Source organism: Nematostella vectensis, chromosome 15 (genome assembly GCF_932526225.1).
Source record: "Nematostella vectensis chromosome 15, jaNemVect1.1, whole genome shotgun sequence".
In the NCBI taxonomy this organism is placed as follows: domain Eukaryota; kingdom Metazoa; phylum Cnidaria; class Anthozoa; order Actiniaria; family Edwardsiidae; genus Nematostella; species Nematostella vectensis.
Window position 1 is genome coordinate 5,162,029 of NC_064048.1, and position 16,853 is coordinate 5,178,881.

At 39.2% G+C, this 16,853-nt stretch overlaps 1 protein-coding gene across 3 annotated transcripts in view; it reads right to left on the reverse strand.

Annotated features, from left to right (window-relative positions):
* LOC5522218 (octopamine receptor beta-3R) overlaps nucleotides 1-16,853 on the reverse strand; it is a 44,810-nt gene that overhangs the window by 18,974 nt on the left and 8,983 nt on the right. The window contains exons 1-2 of one of the 3 annotated variants that reach the window (XM_032367472.2): nucleotides 10,180-10,293; nucleotides 9,075-9,121 (exon numbers count right to left, since the gene is read on the reverse strand). The gene's annotated coding sequence lies outside the window, so the exon portion shown is untranslated. Of the gene's footprint in view, nucleotides 1-2,335; nucleotides 3,732-9,074; nucleotides 9,122-10,179; nucleotides 10,294-16,853 lie in introns of those variants that run through there. The other 2 variants (XM_032367469.2, XM_032367473.2) reach the window with 2 other exon arrangements.

Genomic DNA, 16,853 nt, shown 5'->3' on the forward strand with positions numbered 1-16,853 from the left:
TTTGTCAGATCGCCGGCAGAGTTTAAGGCAATTCTATATTCATTGCTGAGAGGGATTCTTAAAATAAATGTCAGGAAACCTTTCAGCACTTGCGAGCCAAAGCATGAACAAGGTTTAGCGAAGGGCGGTTGAATCTTCAACCCCCTCCATGTAGGGGTATGAATATTTTCTGGAATTACACAATGCCGTAATAAGTATTCATATTCACCCCATGAACCAGTTATAAGAGCACCCAATAAGCCAAACCACCATATTTACACTGGATCACCGAAAACATACTTCTGAACGCCATTTAAGCCTTTCCGGATAATTTCTTGGCGCCCTAAAAACAAGACGTCTGTTTCGATATATTAAGAGAAATTAAGCAGTTATGAGAATTTCATAGCTTCGTTTTGGCGCATCCGAAATGTCCAAGTGTCCTACGGCTTTCTTTCGAAGATCGTAGAAGCAAATATCACCTGCCCCTATTCCGAAGAAAAGGACGTAATTTTTTGCAGGTCTTTAGGTACTCTGCTGTGATTGGATAATTTCTTTATTTACAAAATGCTTCCAATTTTAGTTATGACCCTTACTGATTCCGAAGAAAAGGACGTAATTTTTTGCAGGTGTTTAAGTACTCTAAGTACCAGGCTCAAAGCATCGTTTTTGCCGCTTTGTGGCTTTTTTAGAGTGAAGCTTGAGAGCACATATCAATATTTGGGTGACCTTCAAACCCGCTCAGTCAATCTCTGGGAGGCCTGGGTCTAAGGGCTTTTCAATATTAATGAGATAAAAATTGGCCAAGCTGTCAGCTTTTTTTTTTGACAAATTCTTGCCACGAGTCTCAAATTGACAGGAATCAGCATTTTTCACCATATTTTCTGGAGATCAGGGAGCGGGAAAACTTTAGCTCTTCTAAATATAGGCATCAATGACCATATAAGGCAATGCAAACGAAGGACACTATCCTTGGGGAATATGTTTGATATGGAGTTTATGGGGCCTGTGGCACCCAGGGAATGTAAGGGCAGATTTGGCTAGTAAAATTAGCAGGGGCGTACGCAGGATTTTAATAAGTTGCAGTCAAAGCATTCAGAAGCTGAATGAGGGCGTGGCCCCTCATACCGCATCCCCTTGAAGATTTCATAGATTCCGCTTTTAAGTTTTAAATTGACGTCAGTGCGTCAGACTTTTGAGAATATTACACCATCCTCTGTCATCCTCGATCTGAAATAGGACATCAGTTCGTTGCGTGGCACTGAACGACATAACAATATGTTTGGAAATCATCTGTAGACTACCATGAAAAGAAAATTATAGTTTTTATCCTCATTATTATATATATAAAACAACGTACATAAAAATGAATGAGTAAACATTTGATTTTTCCCCTCGTTATGCAAATAAGATCGCCAAATTTTTTTTGCAGTCCAGTGACTGCAGGCCTATAGGTTACATGGTTACACCTTGGTTCTGTCCACTCTTGGGAGATTGAGATTTAAACCAGTTTTATTACCACCTTTAATACCACCTTTAAAATGGTTTAGGTGCTGGTGTGAATGCGGTATTATATTTAAGCATTTGTTAAATATTGTCTGTTTTTAGTCGGCGATAACTAAAAAACAACAACAATCATCCCCTGAAGCCTGAAGGATTTTGATTGTGGTTTTGGCGCTGGATGAATCTTGCTCACATTATCGTGTCAATCATTCCAGTCGTTTTATGTTTTATGTTTCTAACATTTTTCAAATTCAACAAACTTTCAGGAATGACTTATCATCGACAAATAACCACACTGAACAGCTTATCTAAACGAATGAAACGTTATAGCTGTCAGGGTTCTTTCGATTCACCTGGTCCCATAAATAAGTGTTATATTTAAAAATAATGCATCTCTATATTGTAAGCTGTGATTTATTACTTTTGTAAAGGATTACTGAGCGCACCAGAAAAGTCAAAATAGCGAGTCCTATGTAACAACTAAAAGTTGTCAAAAAAGCATACTCTGTGTAAGGGACTTAAGTTTAATATCAAAAAGTTATTTACAGGCGATTACGCTTGATCGATTATGCTTGTATCTTTTAAAATATTATTATTTATTTTATTTAACCACGTTAACATCTATTAACCAGGGTCCCGTTGAAAAATGTTCGTGGAAACAAAATCTACATTTTTTTTTTAACGGATGAGAAAACCGGAAAATTAGAGCGTAACATTCGAAGGAAAGGTTTTTGGATGCAAAGGCACTACGGAGCTACGCGCACTGCGCCACCAATGCTTCGTGAGGTATTTGAACAAATGTACTAGAAAACGTTAACAAAGTTTACAAGAACACCACGTATAGTATTAGACCTACCTGGCCTATGTCTCTGAAATACAACTGGTTCGTCAAGGGCATGTCAAAAACATTGTTCAAGTAAGACACTGTCATTCTATTCTTTTTCGCACTCGTTATGTACGCCTCTGCGAGATAATTACCATATTCCCATCTCCTAGTTTAGCTATCGGCAAACGGAATTCTTCTGACTTCCGACTAAGGACGTTTTTTCGCTCTGTCTGAAATACGTTGAATTTCCTACCGTTTTTACCCGAAGGCAGACCGCCTTTTGTTAACACTCTGTTCTTTATCGATATCTAATTAAACCCCGGAAGGCATCAGAACCATTGCAAAAAGGATACGGGTTGAAAATTAATTTCCATTGCTTTTCTATTTATTATTTTTGTAAAAGCACGTATAACTTTATTTATTTTTTTTCCTTTAAAATTGAAATCCTGCATACTGCGCGCCCGAAAATCTCATTAGTTTATTGTTTGGTGCGTTTTGGCCTTCATAAAACAATTAGCGTGGGCTTAAAATACCTTGTTTCAATGAGTCCAATAAAGTTTGTTAAGAATGAAGGAAAACCGGGAGATATTACATTTCCCTGAATGAATTCTTTCGGTATTCTTCAAATTCAAAGCTATTGAAATAATTCGTTGTCAAATTGCTATATCGCCATATTAAAGAGAAAAAGGGCTATATTTAGAGTGAAACTCTGAACATTACCAACGATAAACAAGAGAATCAAATCCAGACGTGCAAACATTGTAAAACTCATCAACAACTCCTTTTTTTTTTCTTGTGTAAACTCATTGAAGTATTTGTGTTGGAACGTAATAATATTTTAGTAAATTCGTGCGGGACTCTTTATTCTTTGTTAAAAAAAGCACATTGCCTTGTATTTGGTAGCCTACATTATTCATTGTCTAATTTCGATTATCGAACGCCTCGTGCGAAACCTTTTTTTTTTTTTTTTTGCTTCACTCATGCATAGCCATGTGTTTTATGTCGCTAGTATACGAAGAGTTTTAGGAGCACCATATCTGACTGGCCGACCTTTTTTTTTTTGTTTTTACATCGATTCATGGAAAATCCCTGAAAAAGACTCCGGTTTCCATAAGAAAAAAAAAAAAACAGAACACAAGTAAAATAATTTTATAAAATAACCAATAAACTTTATTGAATAGAAACGAAGCATCACAACTGCTGATTCGTTCCTTCGGTTAATTTTGGACCGAAACTGCGTTATCCTCAATTTTGGCGCAAGAATATTCGTTAGTATAAGATATGATGCCTTTAGGATATGATGTGGAGCGTGGGGGTTAACACCGTCCCAATCATCCTCGGGTACCGTCTTGGTCTATTTCTGGCTACGGCGACGGCGATGAATAAAGTAAGCGCGTGCAGATTTCTATTCGATTGATTTTGTCATCAAAGAGGGATTACACAGATGTTCGAATTCTTTTTGTCGCCTTTCGTGTACGCCCCCCCCCCCAAAAAAAAATTAATAAATAAATAAATAAACATATTTTATATATTCTTTTATATTTTATATTTTGTTTTTATTTAATACATTCTGGTGATATTTGAATTAAAAACCCTATGTTTCCGATGCTTTTGTACCACCGAACATCCGAAAGACAAGCGCTTCAGGTTTGTATTCGCCTTTCTTACGCTGCGCGGGAGATGGGAACCAGCTGATAAGCGAACGGCGTGCTGGGCGATTTTAAGGGACGCTATATAACATTGCGTCGTACACATGTTTATGTGACACTAAATGAGAGCTAGAAAATCAACATTGGCAACGTTCGCCGCCATGTTGAATTGCGTCCCCTATCTTCCCAGCATGCTGTTCGCTTATCAACTCAACCCAATCCCCCGTGCAATGTCAGAATGACGTTGCAGCGCTCTAAAAGCACAACATACAGAACACCGACCGACTAGCTGATGTTATATGGTTGTGGTTTGGGAAGGCTAGTGGTGGTTGTCATTGTGGTTTGGTAATGATAGTGGTGGTAATGGTGGCTGTGATAGTTGTGGTTGTGGTTTGGTGATGATAGTGGTGGTAATGGTGGCTGTGATAGTTGTGGTAATGGTGGCTGTGATAGTAATGGTTGTGGTTTGGTGATGATAGTGGTGGTAATGGTGGCTGTGATAGTTGTGGTAATGGTGGCTATGATAGTTGTGGTAATGGTGGCTGTGATAGTTGTGGTAATGGTGGCTGTGATAGTTGTGGTTGTGGTTTGGTGATGATAGTGGTGGTAATGGTGGCTGTGATGGTAATGGTTGTGGTTTGGTGATGATAGTGGTGGTAATGGTGGCTGTGATAGTGGTGGTAATGGTGGCTATGATAGTTGTGGTTGTGGTTTGGTGATGATAGTGGTGGTAATGGTGGCTGTGATAGTAATGGTTGTGGTTTGGTGATGATAGTTGTGGTAATGGTGGCTATGATAGTAATGGATGTGGTTTGGTGATGATAGTGGTGGTAATGGTGGCTATGATAGTTGTCATTGTGGTTTGGTGATGATAGTGGTGGTAATGGTGGCTATGATAGTTGTCATTGTGGTTTGGTGATGATAGTGGTGGTAATGGTGGCTATGATAGTTGTGGTTTGTGGTTCAAATGAGACAACAACAACAAAAAACACAGAAAAAAACGTTGTCAGTGCAAATGGCGACTGGCAAATGGCAGTCACTATTTATGGATATATTTTTTGTAAGAATAAAGATTAGAAGAAATAAAATCGCAGAAATTATCCACATTTTCCTTCATTTAGTATGTTGACGAGTTACATTATTTTTTTATCTAAGAACTGCCATTTGACAATCACCATATGCCGTTTGCACTGACAACGTTATTTGAGAAAGATGTATGTGTACGTGTTGTTTCTATGGATGTGTTTAGAAAAACCTTGCTTGGAGCCGGTCGAAATACCGCACGTATGGAGATACCAGTTAAAGAACCCCTGGAGAGTTGATAGTATGAGCGATATAATTGAGGACTACCCGCAGAGTACATAATACAACACGTACATCATCGTAGTCTTAAATAAAAACTACGTGCCAGGGTCGCATTATCGTACCGCTCTATAAAGGTTCGACAGATAATGCGACGTTAGCGCGCCGTTTATTGCGCACCGTTTATTGCGCACCGTTTATTGCGCACGAAATTGAATTAATGAGGAGGTCGCACCAACTTTCTGGAGCGGGTGGCTAGTCGGATAATCGACTATGGTACGGCGAGGGATTAAACGGTGGTCCAAGGTGGCACCAGTCATAACGATTACATTATGCAGATTAGTTTATAATCAAAGCAAATCGTTTTGGATGAACAAAAGAAAAAAGGAGCCACCCGTGCAGAGTATTATTGACTCCCCCCGTTATTCTCGCATATATATTCGCAAAATTGACAATACCTCCCCTGAGACCCTGTATGTATCGTGAAAGCCCGAATGTAGCCCCTTGACTTGCACTTTTCAGGCAATATTGAAAATAGCGGCGTTTCAGAAATCATTAACTGAGGACTCGACAGATCGAGCTCTTGTTTCGGGGACACAAAATACGAGTGCATTTCATGCAAAATGCCGTTTTGTGATAAATGCTCTTTTCCTTAACTTGATGAAAACGTAGCCGGATGAAAAGCGGGCAAAAATGTTGGATATTGCAAGTATTTTAGTGTCAAGACGAAGCAGCATGTATTTTGTGCCTAATGACTATATTGTCACACTCCATACCTTTGGTAGTTAACAAGCAAAAGGTTCGACGTTTACTGTAGAGCCGCTCTATGATCGAACCTCTACGCCTTTTAAACTAGGCCTTATTTATTTTATCTACTGTTATCCTTATGAGAGAGCTTGTTAGTCAATTAGAACATCGTGAATGATAGATCTCTTTGAACTAAACCTGAGATATTTTACTCAAGCAGGCAAGCACAGCCAAATGATGAAGGGGAAAACCTGAGATATTTTACTCAAGCAGGCAAGCACAGCCGAATGATGAAGGGGACTGTTCGCGGGGAGACCTCGTGTTGTTAATAAAGGAATAATTGAGAAAAAAATATTAATTTTATTAAAAGTGTACTTGTTGGGCGAATTGTATATCTGAAAAAAAGCTACTTGTATATGATGAACTAACTTGAGACTTGCTTCGGATACTGTTTTCGCATTTCAAATATCTTTTTTCGGTATCTTCTTGCCTTGCTTAGCTATTTTCTATTTCTCGCGGAAAAAAGAACACTTTGACAGTTTGGTAAAGTAAATCACTAAAAATGCATTGCAAGCAGCAATGTCTGATTGCACTTGTCATCGAGGCAAAGAAATGCTTTAGTGTTGTGAGACCACGATGGAATCCTCCTAAAAATCGATTCAATCAAATTAGTTACACCTACTTCAATAAAGGTTGTCAGTGCAAATGGCGATTGGCAAATGACAGTTCTACGACCGAAAGTAACGCGTCTCGAAGAATATGGATAAATCAAAACAATTATCCATTAAAGGTTACCAATGCTTGGCTCTGACATTGCTGGACTTTATTTAACAACTTTAATTTGACGAATAATTAGTATCCATAAGCCATTTGCCATTTGCACTGACAACCTTTTGTGAAATCGATATAACTCGCGTGCTAAATAGGCAATTCCAGCTAGAAGCTTGCGCGCGCATTACTATAGAAACCTACCTAAAGGTTGGTTCTCACTAGGAAGAAGCGCAAACGGCAGCGCAACACAAGTGAGAATCGGTCAAACACAAGCGCAAGCGCAGGAAAATCAAGCAGTTGCTTTCTCTTTCGCTTATGTTCTAGTGAGAATCGGAGAATTACGCGCGTTCCGCTTGCGCTTACGTCCAATTGAGAACCAACCTTAAGCTTTTTTAATCTTGCACCAAACGAAGCGCGCGCTGCATGATGGTAGTTGAGGTAGGTTTCCATGTCGAGTGAGCGCGCATGCTAATAGCTGAAATAGCCTATTGACGAACATTTTCCAATACGGTAGCGCACGTCACACTTCAAGAGGATTGCAGGCCACTTGATATTATTAATAAGCGTTCTCTAATGTCACGCCGAAAGTAAGGAGCTGCTCACGTCATTCTTGAAGACGGAAAAAGATGGGAATACTAGGGCGTCTTGTTAAGAATAAAGATTACTCAATTCCCCTTGTTGGGGGTTAGATTATCAAGAAGCTCTTGAGCGAACGCCTTATGTTAACCTTATCTTCTTTTGGAGTACCGGATACGATTTAAAAAAACGGGAGTTGGAAAATGCGAACAGTTGTATTAGGATACAAGGTCAAAACGGGAAATAAATCCAATTACTTTTTCCGAATTAAAAGGCACGTAGTTTGTTAGTCAACCGATCCAATTTGGTTTTGCCCTGATGCCGTTGCAAACAGAATGTCAATTTTGACATTTTGATAGAAGCGCTTCGCCGATTTTTGCCAAATTTGTAGCACAATTAAAGCAAGCGTAGAGAAGCCCAACTATAATGTGTGGCATCATAACCTAGGCGATCCTATGAATTCAACTAGCACTGCTAAAATATCGCAGATGTCTTGGTCATTCTTATTTGCTCTTAATGCTGTTCTCAAATTTAAGTGAAATATAATGTCAGTATTTCGAAATGATTTTCCCTTTTCAAAACACAAATAACGTTAGGCCGAAATCCACATTACCGAGATTTTGGCTTTTTAAGATGTTTTTTCCATGATCATTCCAGTCCCGAACACGGGGGACACCAATCAAATCTCTAAGCCGTGTGATAGTTTATGTTAAATTTAATGATTTTATAAAGGTATAAAAGGGTCCACTTAGCTCTCTCCCGTGCTTGCTTGCTCGCTCACGAATTTCAATCTGGTCTCTAATTACAAATCATGATTCTATGTACACATGCCCTCTCGCTTAAAGTCCGTGAATCCGACTTACGTGACACTGTTGTTTTGTTTTTGGTTTGAATGTTTAGAACTCCATCATTTTGAAAAATATAACCTACCCAGCATTGTTTGATATCGTATAAAATAATCGAGTCGATTTTATTGTAGGATGGATTGAATTTCAGCGTGATTCAAGCGGATTTTATTCACATGCATGGGGTTTTCATAGCCCAATGACACTTTACAAAATGTCGCATCATAAAAAAAGGCATTTGATATTTTGTTTGCTGTTACTTACTAAGTACTTAGAGAAATTTTCCGCCTTATTATTTCAAGCGTCATGTCATGTTTTTCCGTCATGTATAATATAATTGAAGTATTAGAAAGAGAATTGCAAACATGATCAATAACAGATATGCATATTTGTATATAAAAACAATACGATTCTGCATTTTACACCCTAACAAAACGATATTCTGCTGCTATCTGTTCCTCGATATGATCTTAGAAATATCAGGCTTGACGCTTTTATTTATAAAGGTTCTTATAGAAAAGGGAGGATCAAAGGAAACGCCGTCTCACTTATCACCATGGTTTTAAACATCACCATGACCGAACTTTAGCAAAACACAATTATAGAGCAACTTAGACTTCTGCCTTATCTTGTGCTGCAAATATATTTTTTTGCCTTGTATGAAACATTTAGGAGTTCGCTTCTAGGGCAATTAGCTTGTGTCACGTATTTGGTGTTCTACGTTGTTGTTGCGACAGCTCGGTAATAGCTTGCTAAGATAGCCTAAAAAATGTTACACTCAATTTTGCGGTGCGAGCATCCTATCTTTTAAAACTGTCTGGTACTTATTTTATGACAAAAGGATATAAAAGGAGTAGATCTTACTTTGACGGGTCCTACCTTGAGGGATTCCAAGCTTCTTCTAGATTGCTCTGTGTCGTCAAGATCTGGAGCAAAAGAAAAAAATAACTTTACAAACTTATTATGATGCGTTTAAAGTGCAACGCGCGCTATCGTGGCCACCTATTTGTGATGTAAGCCAATGGGGATCCTAGAAACGTGACATCTGATTGACATGAACTTCAATAGCCAATCAGAGAGGCGAAACAAACACTTTGGTGCACTACACTTAGCCCCCCTTGCTATGAAGTTCCTGCCAATCAAAACTTTCTCTGATGCTTATTGGGTATCTTTCCTAAAACTTCTTGCTGGCGACTGAAGCGCGCTTCTTGCACTGGCAACAACAGCTTGATGTCAATTTAGAGCTGTTAGATTTGTTTATTTACAAGCTGTGACAATTTGTTATGTGATCTGGTTGGTTTTCCTCTTTTCTAGAATTTTATTTCAAGTGTTTATCTGCAATGCTGATAATTAATCCGTCTAGAGAATGACAGGGGATCTAACTAATGACACTCACTGCAACAATATTACGAAGGTTGCCCAAGTCTAAGTGAATGATATCCTGGATTGAATTGTTGCTAGGAGTGAATAGAATTGCTATCTTATAAGGTAAAAAAAATGTTTGGTCACGACAGTAAAAAGTCCATTTGTGACCTTTCTTCCAACCATTCCAAACTCTGTTGGATCTGTGATTTCATAAACACGCCCACAAATACCACAAAAGAAACCTACATCTTGCTGGCTATTTGCATTAACTGTCTCTTTTCTCGCCATTTTTTTTTTTTTTTTTTTGCTGACGGTGCCTTCAACTCGAATAATGAAGCTATAAAAAGAACACCAAAACTAAGAAATTCAAAATAAATCGTGCTATAAACTATTGTTTTCCAATATTTAATCTCTGATACTAAGCAAAGAAGCACTAAAACTCATAAGCTTTCGTGATCAGGCAAAATTGATAGTAAACAAAGCAAGCGGTCTGACTTTCGGTAACAGCTCCAAATAAACTTAGCAGTAAACAGCAGTTTTCTGTCTTTTAAAACGTAAGGAAATCTAAATGATCCAAAACCGAATATATAGACAAATACCAAACAAAACTTACACTTACAAATCTTTTCTCTCGAAGACAGTTTGTATATTGCTGCTGGCGATTGCTGTAGAATCTTGCTATCTCCTCTTAGACCCTTTTTTCTTACTTCCCCCTAATGACTTCTCTTCCGATCGTTTAACTCTTTTATTGCTTCTCACTTGACACTAGATGCGTCGCATCCGGAACGACGCGGACATTCTATGGCCTCTAAGTGTACTACTATTAATTGTTTGACTTGTATTACCGTTGAAATCTCGGAAAAGTGAAGTAAATAACCTAATGCAATACCTTCGTGGCGCCCTGCAATGCATTGATCTAATAAACGGTGCTTTATACAAGTAAAATGGTTTCTCTATCTGTTAAAGAAGAAATGTGAATTTCTATCGAAAAGTATTGAACAAAAGAAGCCCTGTATGCCAAACCATGAGATTCAATGATTCAGTTTTAAAGGGACAATTCTATCCACCCCAGAATGCAATGTGATTGATCCTCATTTAGATTTTTTTTTCGATTTTTCAAGACTTTCTTTTGTGAGCCATAAATGTTATAGCACGACAAATATTACCGCTGACCGCTGAAAATACCACGCGAAGTGTGGAACAATTTTTTTTATTGTTTGAAAAGATGATTTAAGATTTACTTTTATATATTATACATCGTCTTGAAAACAAGCGCGTAGCAAAGGAATGTACCGCCCCCTAACCCCACCTGCCGCATTGATAACCTTTCCCTACATTTTTTTTGTTCATTATTTAAAATATTCAATCGATCGAGCAACATAATGACAATAGCGCAAACGTAGCGTTATCATAGAATTATCGAGACTTTTGAAGTTCAAGGTGCCAGATTGACAATATCATTGATTTTATGTAAACAGAGAAACGCGCACAAATCACGTTTTATTTACAGTGATGTGTAAGATTGATAAACGATTACTTTCGAATTATATTATTTACGTATCCGACCGCATCTCTCCGGTTTCACTTACTTTATTTAATATTTCAGCTCTCCTTGTTTTCGTCGTAAAATGGGCATCTACAAATGGGCGCCTACAATCCTGATTTAGTCGTTTGTAGCGGATACGTAGACGGTTTACATGCAACTCGAATGGTAGAGGTGTCGCGGGCAAGTCGCATACGACTAAATCGTGCTGTCTAATTCAGCCTTAAGAGCACAGCTTTCTCGTTTTCCTGCTAAGTCCACAATCTTACGAAATAGCCCCCCACCCCCTCCCTCAACCCCCTAAAAAGATGCGGTCGTCACGCAAAATGGGGGCCGAAAAAATAACCATTCAATGAAAATAAGCCGCGCTGTTTTCTGTTGTTGTCATTTAGGGGTAGCGATAGGTAAATCCGATACTTGCCGAGGCGCCGAGACCCGCGTTTAGAATCCGAGCCAGAGACGTTTATCAAATTTCAGAAATCGAGCCCAGGCCCGTAGCTAGGATTTTTAGCGGGGGTCGTTCGTTTTTCCATTTCAGCGGACCAAATTACCGGTATATCCCTCATGGCTCCAGGCTCCAGGCCCTGGCTACGGGCCTGGAGCCCATGATTCTTGTCAAATTTGAATCCGAACCCGAGCTTGAATTAGGATAACTTGCTCGAGGTATGTCATAATCGTCAATGCAGTTTGCAGTTACAATGCAATCTTGCTACAAGGGGAAACCCGTAGCATGGTAATAACATAAAATCGATGGTGTTTAACAAAATCAGAGACTCCGAAATCGCGTTTAAAAATCCGAGACTCCGAGACCGTGGTAGAAAAAAAACGAGGCTCCGAGACCCTAAAATTTGGAGAAAAAAAAAACGAGACTTCGATCCTTGCGTAAAAAACGCCGGGATTTCGAGACTTTGCGAAATGTTTGCGAGACTTTCGAAATTTCGAGGTACCCATCGCTACCCTTTCATTTTGCCGCCAAAGGCAGGAGCGCGGGTTTGTTTGTCACCCATAATGTCACGTGATTTCTTAGTGCGACTCGTCTGCCAGAGTGGGCACTAATACTACAAAGCTCTTATGTATTGGTAAAAATAAAGGTGATAAATAAAGTCAAGCGATGTCAGAATCATACAGGGATCCATGACTTCTCTCGGGCGTACAACTGCCATTTGCCAATCGCCATTTGCCGTTTATACTGACAACGTTTTTGAAGTAGGAGTGTCAGTCGTTCGAGCAAAGGAAGCGCGCCATAAGTAAAGCGTCACACTTTTTTTAAATCAAACTCTTTTAAAATGATAACAATAAAAGAGAAAAGGAAGCGTGTAATGAAATGAAAAAAACAATGATAAACTCGCTATGGACCGAACCTCATCCGATCAGTTGAATGAAATAAGAAGAAAAGACCATAATTCCAGACATCTGCTGAGACGCCGTATTGCAGCATAAAGCTTTACGGCTTTACCAACTGTACAACACACAGGCTTGATGGCTACCACCACTTTACTGCTACCAGTTGTACAACACACAGGTACCAGATGCACCCGCGCATTAATTGGCAGGCAACAACCAGGTTACTAGCACTGTCTTAACGGTTACGCCACGCACAGCTCGCTGAGATCTATAGTTCTATTCAAGCTCGCGTCCCTTGAGAATAAATCTGTTGCTATATATAGTGGTAATGTGATGTCAGTATCATGCTCAATACGCTGTGTCCTAGCTAACGAGATTACAAAGTGCTTGAAAGCCTGTTGCAGGCACGTTAAAATAATCGTGGGAGTCCTGTGGCGCAAATGGAAGAGGTGCACTGGATCGGCTTGCACGCTGTATGAGGGTCCCTGATACCTGAATGTACCCTCGCTTCCATTGAATCTCGGACAAAGCGAGCATTTCCGAACAACTCTGAACGAGAGCCGACAATCAGGCCGCTGTATATTGAGTCATAATTTCACAATACTCGTAAAAATTTCCATCCGAAGAGAGAGAGGGTTTTTTTAAGGGGAAGGGGGGAATTGGCATCTTTCCTTAGATCCACTACTTAAAGAACGTCAACCACCCACGACTTTGTTATTGTTTATCATTTAAAATACAGCGATTTATTCGCAAGAAAACTTCAAAATAACAATCTAAGAATGAAGTCTGATAGGTTATTTACAATATTTGATTGGAAATATCTTGGCAACTCGCTTGAATAATCAGATGGAAATGGTTCTTTGAGTCACATAAAATGGCGGGGTGATTGGCCTTCTTTAAGTGACTATAGGGCAACAGAGTGTTCCAATGCACGTCTCACCAGAAAAACAAATATTTTTGCGTCAGCTCCTACCACATCACTATATGTCTGCACATTAGTTAAATGTGACTCATTTAGTCGCATGCCGCGCGGTATATTGTTTAGCAAGACCTGGCAGCCAGCGGCTACATTTAACCTGTATTCACATTAAAGAAGGCCAATCACGCCGCCATGCTCCTGATCAATGGCGAGACACACAAAGTATCCATTTCCATCAGCTTATTCAAGCAATTAACCAAAATATTTTCAATCATTTATCGTCAATAACATATCCGAGGTCATTCGTAGATAATTTTTTAGGTTTTCTTTCGCATAAACCGCTGCATTTTCAATGATAAACAATAACCACGGAGTTGGTGATTGACATTCTTTAAGGAATAATAAACATGTGGTAATGATAGGATCCAACTCCCCTAAATTCTTCTGTAGTTTAAAATACAAAGAATTAGGAAGCGTTATGAGCTAGTAACGGGTCCCCCCCCCTTTCTTTCGCATGGATGTGGTCCAGCTCCCGTAAATTCTTCCGTAGTTTAAAATACAAAGAATTAGGAAGCATTATGAGCTAGTAATGGGTCCCCCCCTTTCTTTCGCATGGATGTGGTCCCGCCAGCACGATCCGACGAAAATTTTATAGCTGTATAATGCAATCCTTTCAGATCAAACTCAGAATTTACCCCCAATAATTAAGAGACTGTAAGGTCGTTAGAAGTTGTGTAGCAATAGTAATATAACTGAAATAATCATATTATGACGGTTAAACTTTGCAGAAGTCGTTTCTGACCCGTCAGCTAGATATTTACTTCACTTTCCATTCGACATTTTACTTATTAAATTTAAGTGGATCTCCTCATTGTTTGACTAAGCATGCCTAGTTAGTGTTTGGGCAAAACAGACAGACAGATTTTTTTTATATTTATATTTTTAGTTATATTTATAAGTAAGATTGTCTAATTAAAAAGCAGTCATAAATGTATTTAGCTACAATGCAGTGGTGTTTTGGGGGGCTATTAAATCTGTAAAGTTTGGGAAATGTCTTTTTGGTTGTTGGCAAAGAGTATTTCTAAGTTCTGCATTTAATAAGAGGGGTTTTTCGTTTTCCATAGTCTGACAGCGCGGGCAAACCCTTAATTCTGGTGTTATAATTTTGGAAAATATTGGGGGGGACACGTGCCTTCAATGCCCCAACCCCTTGTTACGGCCCTTTCAACTTTCAGAGGTGTAGGCCTCACATTTTGCATCATATCAATATTTGGGTGACCTTCATACCCACTCGGCCGACCTCTTGGAGGCCTGGGTCTAAGGGCTTTTCAAGATCAAAATTTGTTAGAAAAACTTGATCCCTTGGTCAAATCTTTTTCTAACAAATTTTGGCCGCAAGTCTCAAATTGACAGGAATCAGCATTTTTTTTTTACCATGTTTTCTGGAGATCCGGGAGCGGGAAAACTTTAGCTCTTCTAAATATGGGCATCAATGCCCATATAAGACAATACATACGAAGGACACTATATGTGGGGAATATGTTTGATATGCGTCTCCATAAGAATTTTTTATAGGGGCGCCATACCCTTACGGTGTCTTGGGCTGTTTTATGGGCAAGAGAAAAACTGATTAACTAACAGAACATCATTTGTGCATTAGAAATATCATCAAGAAGGGCTATTCAAGTCTAGCAAAAATCTCTGATTAAAGGTTAAAATCAGTGACTAGTAAATTTGGCTATCCCTTAGGGTTAGGATTCGTAATGTTATTTGTGACTTGTTATAGGAGGAGTCACCCCGGTTTAAACTATGCCTTAGGTCCTATTAGTCTTTTTATCGTCTAGAACATATTATAAATGTAGTAGAGACGTGCAGCTAAGAACTTTCATGAGGATGAGATAGACTGGCTATGTACATACGGATAGCGATACCTCATCGGACCTGGAATTTCAAGTTGTAATAGGACCCTAAAAATGTGATCAACAGCACCGACGTTTTCACGTTTGGTTCGAAGTGTTATATTGTACAAGGATGTTCAAATGTGTTTGTTTAAAAGTAAAAGAATTGGCCACGCAAATTGCAAACAGCTCAAATAACGGACATATTTTCAAGTTGAACAGGTTCCCGCTAACGATTTTTGCCGTCAACTCTCTTCTAAAGAACACTTAGCAACTAAACAGCACTTTCGCGATACTTGTTAAGCCCCTTTTTATTTAAAGAACCTTAGTTAGCCACCATTTTGTCATCCTACAAAAATACTAAGTGTTAGAACATCCAAATCCATTGGCTCATTTGGGGAAGCTGTTGTGATTTTTTCGTTTGAATTCGCTAAAAAAAGCATAAGATTTTAAATCTAGGTGTTAACTTTATGATTTCGTCTCATAACTCGTCTTCCAATATACTATTACAGGAGTATGGGTAACAAGGGCTCTTAAAAACCCCTTTTTTTCTCGAAAGCAATGCATATATGCTTCCCAAAGGTGTTCACTAGCGAAAGAGTTGACAATATGTTCAAACATCATCTAAAAGATCTAACCTTTTGGGCACGAGATGACAGAAATCTCTTCTCTTCTCTTGACAAACCCTTCACGGATACATCCTCTTCAAGACAAGCAATGCAATGGTTCACATGAGCTGTCGCTTTAGTTTCAATGTAATTTGTCAACCATTGACATCGATAGCAGTCTAGCCAGCACTCCACCTGTATTTCGTTAGCAACAAATAATTTCCAGGCTTGTCGAGGCCTTCTTCTATATCAGGCGCTCAAACCAAAATGATCTCCATATACGATGTCAGAACAGAGTTTGGCGAAAGGTAATAAGGTTCCATAAGTATTTTTCTCTTTTATTAAAAAAACTATGAGTTTTATTTAATAGTGTATTGAGGAGTTGGTTTATTTTTTCCCATGCCCCGGGGTGAACTAGGCAATCTGTTTGTTATCACTATTAAACATACTTGTTTTAAAAGTTGTGGTTAAGTTCTCTAGTTCGTCATTGCCCCAAGGACATCACATGCGACATGATCGCGATATAGTGGTTATTCCATTAAGCGGCCACCCTCGGGACCGTGCTACATTATATGGTACCTCGATCCCGTGCTACATTCTATGCAACCTCGATCCCGTGCTAGATCCTATTGTACATCGATCCCGTGCTACATTCTATGGTCCTCGATCCCGTGCTACATTCTATGGTACCTCGATCCCGTGCTATTCTATGGTACCTCGATCCCGTGCTACATTCTATGGTACATCGATCCCGTGCTACATTCTATGGTACCTCGATCCCGTGCTACATTCAATGGTACCTCGATCCTGTGCTAAATTCTATGGTCCTCGATCCCGTGCTACATTCTATGGTACCTCGATCCCGTGATACATTATATGGTACCTCGATCCTGTGCTAAATTCTATGGTACCTCGATCCCGTGCTACATTCTATGGTACCTCGATCCCGTGCTACATTCTATTATACCTCGATCCCGTGCT